We start from the raw sequence: 8894 nt of genomic DNA, 5'->3' as shown, positions 1-8894 counted from the left end.
TCCTACCTACACGGTCAGGATGATGTGAACTTGGATACCTGGCTCCTTTCTGTGACTAAGTACTCCACTCTAAATGCCAGGCAAATTATAAATTTGTGCTCCTCTATTCATAAAATTGTGCTGCATAAACATGTCCATCAAGAAATCATAGAAAATCTGCTGAAATATCACAGTACCAAATGTTATTCAGTAAGTGTCTCATTACTCAAATTTGGGAGATTATGAATTTAAAAAGCAATCCTAAATCCCTCAGTGGTAAAGAAGGAAGAGTTCAATACCACAAAATAAACTTTTAATAAAACCACCATTTTTCATCAAAACAAACAAAAGCCTCAGAAATCCACAGCTTAGCCTCTATGGTACTCCAAAGCCCTGTACTCAGCACCCTGACTGCCCAGCAATGGAGTAGCAATGCAATCACAGTGAAAAATGTTGCTTCTATGTAAACCAAACAGAACAAATAATATCTAACATATCTGTTAACAGACAGAATTAATATTTTTTTATCAGGTGAAAAAAGAACAGACATTATATTGAACTGATCTATTTCTGGGGCTGGAACTGGCTTAATGGGATGTGGAAAATATGCTCTGATTTGTTATTTTCTGTTTATTCATCCTCATTCTAATCTATGTTCTTTTAACTTTTTGCAAAGTTCTTACCATGCATTTACTAATTTGGTTTCTCTCTCAGCTCAGCTTTTTGTTTTTGGTGTTTTTTTTTTTTAAGATTTTATTTATTTATTTATTTATTTATTTATTTATTTATTTATTTGAGAGAGAAAGAGAGAGCACAACCAGAGCATGCAGCCAAGGGAGAGGGAGAGGCAGGCTCCCTGCTCAGCAGGGCTCCATGCAGGGCTCAATCCCAGCACGCTGGGATCATGACCCGAACTAAAGGCAGACACTTAACTGAGCCACCCAGGTCGCATCAGTTCAGCTTTGAAGTTTCCAGAGAAGTTTCAGAGGCAGAAATGGTCAGAGGCCAGGGCAATCCATACCAAATTGTGCCACAATGGCATACTGATTATTTTGAATTGAAGCTATTGGAAAACAACCAGTGCAGAAACATTCACACCCTCCTTTGTCCCCCTGAAAACAGGAAACAAATCTCCCATGTGAATAATGTGCCCTATCCAAAATAGGAAGTAAAAAAAAAAAAAACACCCTTATCATCAGAGACAGGGAAATTGAGCAAGCTGTAGAAAACACTTTGTTACTTCTTTACAACAATCTACTACAACCTACTACCTCAGTGCAAATTCTGCTTAGAATTCCTTACCAATGAAAGATCCGAAACATTTGTTGTTGTTTTTTAAAGATTTTATTTGTTCATTAGAGACACACAGAGAGAAGCACAGACAAAGGCAGAGGGAGAAGCAGGCTCCCCGAGGGGAGCCCGATGTGGGACTTGATCCCTGTAACCTAGGATCACAACCTGAGCTGAAGGCAGACACTCAACCGCTGAGCCACCCAGGGCGCCCCAAACATTTGTTTTTTCATCCCATTAATTCCTCAAAAATTTATTATCTCTTTGTCTAAAACATAGCAAAACTGCCTGCCTTGTTCATTTCTTTGGGTCTCAATTTCATTATTGGTTCTCAATGTGCATGTAATAAAATTTTGTCTTTTTTCTCCTATTAATCTGTCTCACATCAATTTAATTGCTGACTAGTGAGAAGAACCCTGGAAGAGGGGGAAGAAGAAAATTTCTCCTTCCTCAACACTAGCAATCTGGGATCCTTTACTTTCAATTTTAGTGACTGAAAGGTTTGAAGTTGAGCTTCATCTCCTCCAAAGACCAGTCCACTTTTCCATCAGCCTTACTCCCTGGGCAGTGTTGTTCAACCTGGGATTATTTTGCCCCTCAAAGGATATTTAGCAGTGCTTAGAGATATTTTTGGTTGTCTAACATTGTCAGCAGTGAACATTGGGAAAGACTTGATACTGGCATCTACAAGGTAGAAGTAAGAGATGCTTCTAAACAAGACAATGCACACAGGACAGCTCCCAACAACAAAGAATAATCTAACTCAAAATGTCAATAGTCTCAAGGTTGGAAAATATTGTCCTAGGTATAGCTTTTTGGTGAACCACCCAAATGTATTGATTTTTCAGTCTTTCTATCTCTTGCTTGAGGACTGAAACCACTCTAGTTCTGAGACTGCCAAAAGTTTCTCTGCCCCTCAGTTTCTCTGTCTTTGAGAATCTTTTATAGGAAGGCAACTAACTCTTTTTCAGAAGGCAACCAACTCTTTTTCTGGGTTTCAACTTTCTTTTGGACTTCCATTATGTTATTCACTAATTTGTTAACTTATCGATGCATTTATTTATTTATTTATTTATTTATTTATTTATTTATTTATTTATATTTTGAGAGAGGGAGAATAGAGGAAAGGCAGAGGTAGAGGGAGAGAGAAACCCCAAGCAGGCTCAGCAGGAAGCCCATCACGAGGCTCCATGTCATGATCCCAAGATCATGACCTGAGCGAAAATCAAGTGTTGGAGGCCTACCTGACTGAGCCACTTGGTTGCCCCTCACTGATGTCTTTAATATGTTTAATTTTTTTGCTGGCTTTACAGGTTGTCCTTGGTGGAGAGACGGTGGGTATTACTTAGTGAGTGATTATCCTTGCTTTTTTTGAATAGCCAAATAAAAATACTTGAAATCTCATCCTTCCTTTAAGAAATTGCCTCTGCTAGATAAATGCTCAGACTCAGAGAGTGGTTAAAACTTGATTGTTGTTTAATACCTCTCCCTCTTAACTATTGCTCCAGGCTGCTCCATTAGTCACAGTTTGCTGATTTATGCCTGCTTTCATGTGGTACAGCTTTCAACCCATATTACTTTGGGAAATCTGAGGATGCTGGCTCCCTGTATTATCCAAAGCACCCCAAAATATAAAAGTAACAAAAGTTTGTTACAAGAGTTTGTATTGAATGAAGATATGATTATTAATAAGGATAATTAAAATATAGTAATAATTATAACCAACATTACATATTGCTTCTATATGTCAGAGGCTAAACACTTTACAGATAATTTTTTTAATCCTCACAACAGCCCTATGACTTAGGTGTTATTAATATCTTATTTTATTATATATATAAGGAAACCAAGGTACAAGGAAACTTGCCCAAGGCCTTAACATTTTAGATCCAGGCAATCTGACACTTTGGGAAAACATGACTTATTTTGGTATATAAAACTACAGAATGTCTCAAATTGAGTATAAAATTTCATTGCTCTTAATAAGAGCAACCACAATCACATAGGGCCCCCTAGTGGCAGAGCATCTCCTCTTCCTCCAGCTTGCACATGCTTGCTCAAGCTTGCCTAGTTTCCACAGAGACTTTGTAAAAAACCATAGTCTTTCCCTAATTCCTGTAGATGTTTGTCCAAAACATCAGTGACAATTGTTTTGCTTCCAGAGGCAACAATGATAACATTGAAGATAAAAAGCTGAACCAAATTTCTAAGGGAAAATTTTTATTTACTGATAGATTTTTGATGGTTGTTTGTTGCATGTGGACTTTGAAAAGCTATAGTGGACTTTGAAAAGTTTAAACATATTTCTAGGAAGCTAAAAGTTATATGCATGTGTAGTGTGGGTGGCCAGGACTGCACACATGTCCAGGAATGACATGAGGAGGCCCTAAGCTTTCACCTCTGACTGACCTTCAGATTCTGCAATAGGAGATAAAGGTGAAGAAAAGTTTTAAGCTGCCTGTAGGAGTGTTGAGAATGTGTCTTAATAGGCACACAGACTCCCCCAGCAAATACTGAAAGATTTGTAGATGAAAAAGTTGAAATATCAATTAAAAAAGGAAAACACAAATTTTTACATGGGCAAAATGACTTGGAAGGACATTTCACATACACACACAAATTGAAATGGCAAATAAGCTTATTGAACACTCAAATTTGCCATCACATAGAAATTAAAACTAGAAGGAGTTACTGCAAGGCCAACTACAATCTAATTTTTTTAAGAAAAGCTGATAATACCAAATGTTAGTGAGAATCTGTATCAATTGGAACTCTTGTGTACAGTAGACCCTTAAACAACATGGGTTCGAACTGCATGGGTCCACTTATAGATTTTTTTAGTTAAATATATAATACTATATTATAAATAATATTATATTTTATAAATATATAATACTATAAATGTATTTTCTTCCTTTTTACTTTCTTTTTTTAAAGATTTTATTTGTTTATCCATGAGAGACACAGAGAGAGAGGCAGAGACATGGGCAGAGAGAGAAGCAGGCTCCATACAGGGATCCCCATGTGGGACTCATCCCGGGTCTCCAGGATCCTGGGTCTCCAGGATCATGCCCTGAGCCGAAGGCAACGCTAAACTGCTGGGCCACCCAGGCGTCCCTCTTCTTTTTTATTTTCTTAATAACATTTTCTTCTCTCTAGCTTGCTTTACTGTAAAAACACAGTACATAATACATACAACATATAAAATATGTGGTAACTGACTGTTTATGTCCAGGGATTGAGCTCCATGTGCAGCTCCCTGCTCAGCGGGGAGTCTGCCTTTCCCTCTGCCCCTCTCCCCAACTCATAAGCTCACTCTCTCTCTCTCTCACTTGCTCTCTCAAATAAATAAATAAATATATATATACTATAGAGAGAGTGAGAGAAAGAGAAAGAGAGAGAGAGAAAGATGTCTATGTTATTCCTAAGATATAATGGAATTTTTTTTATTGCTGAACAAAGATGACTTAAAAACTCCACTAAAACAGCATTTGTTGAAAAATAAATTTAATGGAATAAAAAGGATAAGGAGGAAATGAACACGAAAGATAAGTGTTCACACATTTTAGAAAATGTCAAGTGACTTAAGCCATAGAACTCGAAATGCTAAGAAATTAGAGGAAGTATGCACCTCTAAAGTTGAGTGTGGTAAAAAAAAACTTATGATGGCCCCACAATCCCTCTGTTCTGGGCCTCATGCCCTTATATGATCCCCTCTCCTTAAGTGTGGGTGAGCCCCATGACTTGCTTCTAATCCATAAAATGCAGGAAAGATATTACATTATGTATAATAAAGTTACATAAGATGGTAATATCTGTCCTGCTTGAGGACTTTTTTTCTTTTTTCTTTTTTTTTTTTTTTTATTGCTGGCTTTGAGAAAGCAAAATACCATGTTAGGAAAGTCTTTGTGGTAAGACACAGAAGGCCACCTCGAGATGGTAGCCAATAAGAAACTGGGGTTTCAATTTGACAGCATATAAGGAACTGAATGTTGCCAAATGTAAGTTTGGAAGCAGATCCTTCCCCAGCTGCGCCTCAGATAAGACCTCAGCCACAAGAGTCTGAAGCATAGGACCCATCTAAGTCATGCCTAGACTCCTAGCAAACACAAAATTTATGGCAATATGTTGATCAGACATTTAAAAACTAATACAATAGAGGGCAAACATGAGGGAAAACTGGAGTATTAGTTGAAAATACAAATAAGGAACATTTTAATCTCTTGAGATCCTTTCTACTCTGAATAACCAAACCGTAACCTGATATCTCTGCAGAAAATTGGAAGTTTACTGCCTGGTATGACTAAACCAAAAAAGAAATCTGAATTCAGATTGGGAGTCTTTAGGAAAGGCTAAAGGAGGAAGCATTTTATTAAAAAGAGAGAAATTAATTGGAATTATGATTAATGAGGTCAGAGACTCTTTGACCTATATTTTAATTAACTTCAAGATCCTTAAAAGCCAGGCTTAAGGCAGTCAGGCTGAAAACCAGAGAATTGTTTTAGTTTTAGTTTTTCAATTGGAGTACAATTAGCATGTAACATTATACTAGTTTTAGATGTACAACATAATGATTTGATATATGTATATATTGTGAAATCATCACAATGTCTAGTTGACATTTGTTACCACGCATAGTTACATTCTTTTTTTTTTTTTTTGTAATGGGAACTTTTAAGAGCTTCTAATTTAGCAAATTTCAAATATACAATGCAGGATTATTAACTATATTTCAAATATACAATGCAGGATTATTAACTATAGATTACTAATGCTATGCTATAAATTATAGTGCCAGGACTTATTTATCTTATAACTGGAAGTTTATAGATTCTGATCATCTTTGTCCATTATGTTCAGCCTGAATCCCCACCTTGGGCAACCATCAATCTGTCCTCTGTAGCCGTAAGTTCTTTTTGTTGTTGTTTTTAAGATTCCACACAGAAGTGAGATGATATGGTATCCTGAGTTATTTCATTCAGCCTAATGGAGAATTGCTCTCTCAGAAAAGCAACCAAAAGACCTATAAATATTGAGGATAAGAAGAAATGAACAGTCTCTGTCTGAACACGCTATTTTTCTGTTCGGTGTTTTTGACATTGTAGCTAATGACATTTATCTTTTATTATGATATTATCGTCTTTTTTTTGGCCTTGCGACTTTAATGACAATGGTGGAGAAAGGGAATTTCACAAATTCTTAAGAATGTGTACAATTTTTTATTGAATAACCATTTTTCCTTAAGCATTACTATACTCAGTTTGACTTTTTTCTAAACTCAAAAATGCCTCCTTGAAAACACCAGATTAACAGAAGAGGCAAAATGAAATAAAGCCCCAGGGCTTGAGTAAGGGCTTGAAAAAACTACTAGAGACATGTCACAGAAATTCAGTTGAAAGGACTCAGGGCAGGCAGTTCTAAAATTTGCCACAATAGCATATTGATTACTTTGAATTAAAGCTACTTAAGAAACACCAAGTGTAAGAAGGACACGCTGACCCTTTTGCCTCACTGAAAACAGATAAATTTTTCATGTGAAACGTACCCTCCCTGCACCAGGAGGTAGAGAGATTCCTTATCACCAGCTAGGGGATTTAGAGCCAGGAAAACTGTATAAACAAATCTTACTACTTTTTACCTATTAATACCTTAGCCCAAATTCTGTTAAGAATTCCTTATTAATTGAAGCTCCCAGACATAACACTCTTTGTCCTGTCAATTCTCCACAAAGTTATTGTCTCTTTGTCTAAAATGTATCAAAACTGCCTGCCTTGGTCATTTCTTTGGGTCTCAATTTCATTATTGGGCCGCTGTGTGCATGTAAGTAAACTTTGGAGGTGGGGGGTTCTCTCCTTAAACTGTCTCATGTCAATTTAATTCTTAGACTAGTTGAAAGATACTTAATGGATAGAGGAAAAATTTTCCTTCCTCACAGTGGTAACCAAGAGAAACAACAATATTTGTATAGTTTATTAAAGATTACAACGTTCATTGTAAAGATATTACAATTACAATATCTTACAATGGTGCTTTAATATTATTGTATATTTGTTGTAGATTGGAACATTACCATTAAAAAAAAAGAAATTTGCCCAAAATTGTTTAGTCAGATTCAAGCCTGGGTGTTTTGAATTCCAAATACAGGAGTCTTATAGTGGGTTATGATGGAAACTCAAAGGCAAATAACATAGAAAAAATGAAACCAAAACAATTAGCAATATAATATTCGCTTTTTAAAAAATTTGATTATAGGATATAATTAATGAAAATATGTTTAAATGTACAGCACAACTAGCCATGATTGATTAACAAGAATCATTCTTAACTTCCCATTATAATCAAATAGAAAATTCAACAAATATATCAAAAAATTATTTCAGAACTTACACATCAGACAATTCAAGGACTATGATCCTTCAGAAAAGGAAAACAACTAAGGTGGACAACTAAGGTGACCCCACACTTCACTGGGAATAATTTTCCATAATGCAGGAGCAGGAACAAGCATCCAAAGGAAGCTAGCAGCCTCACTGAAACTGAGGACACAAAAATTTTAGGAGTTGTGGAAGTTGTGGGCAAAGTTTCAAAAAAAGAAAAAAAAAGAAACTCTGGATTCTGCTGAATAGTATAATGGTTATACGTAGAATAAAAATTCATAATGCTGGGTAAATAACAAGCAACACCCTTTTTTAACTTGGCCACAGTAACCGGAGAAGGACAAACAGTGTATGTTCTCATTCATTTGGGGAATATGAATAATAGCGAAAGGGAATATAAGGGAAGGGAGAAGAAATGTGTGAGAAATATCAGAAATGGAGACAGAACATAAAGACTTCTAACTCTGGGAAATGAACTAGGGGTGGTGGAGGGGGAGGAGGGTGGGGGGTGGGGGTGAATGGGTGACGGGCACTGAGGGGTACACTTGACGGGATGAACACTGGGTGTTATTCTGTATGTTGGTAAATTGAACACCAATAAAAATTAATTTATAAAAAAAAAAAAAGTAGTTATCTGCAGACCAGTTCTCAGAGCCCAACCAGGGTGAGGAGACATTCAAGCTCTTATTAGTCCAAATGGAAAGTCATTAGTATTCACCATCACTACAGAAGCATCAGACCTTAGTGGTAGGAATAAACTATCCCTATTTTTAAAATATACATTTATTTGAGAGAGAGAGAGTACAGGTGCATGTGTGTGAGTTGGGGGAAGGTCAGAGGGAGACAATCTTCAAGCAGACTCTCTGCTGAGCGTGGAACCCACCTACTGGGATCTCACAACCCAAGAGATCAACAACCCAAGTGTCTATTAACTGATGAATGTATAAACAAAATGTGATCTGTCTATACAATGGAATAGTATTTTATGCCACAAAAAGGAATACAACCACAAATGGAAATATATACATCATAAAGCACATAGCCCCTCCATTAAGAGAAATAGTTCCATACAATTACTGTATTTATCCTCACCTTTAAATGACACTTAAAACATCTTGACCTTTTCTTTTAGAGTCCATAAGTCTCCACATAGGTAATTAGGTCATCTGATACCTCCTAAAACGATACTTTGTTACAGCAGAACACAAATTGGTGGTAGCTAAGCCAGAATTAGAAAATGCTGACTAT

The sequence above is a fragment of the Nyctereutes procyonoides genome, unplaced genomic scaffold (assembly GCF_905146905.1).
Source record: "Nyctereutes procyonoides isolate TBG_1078 unplaced genomic scaffold, NYPRO_anot_genome, whole genome shotgun sequence".
Lineage (NCBI taxonomy): Eukaryota > Metazoa > Chordata > Mammalia > Carnivora > Canidae > Nyctereutes > Nyctereutes procyonoides.
Note: the sequence above shows the minus strand (reverse complement) of the source record.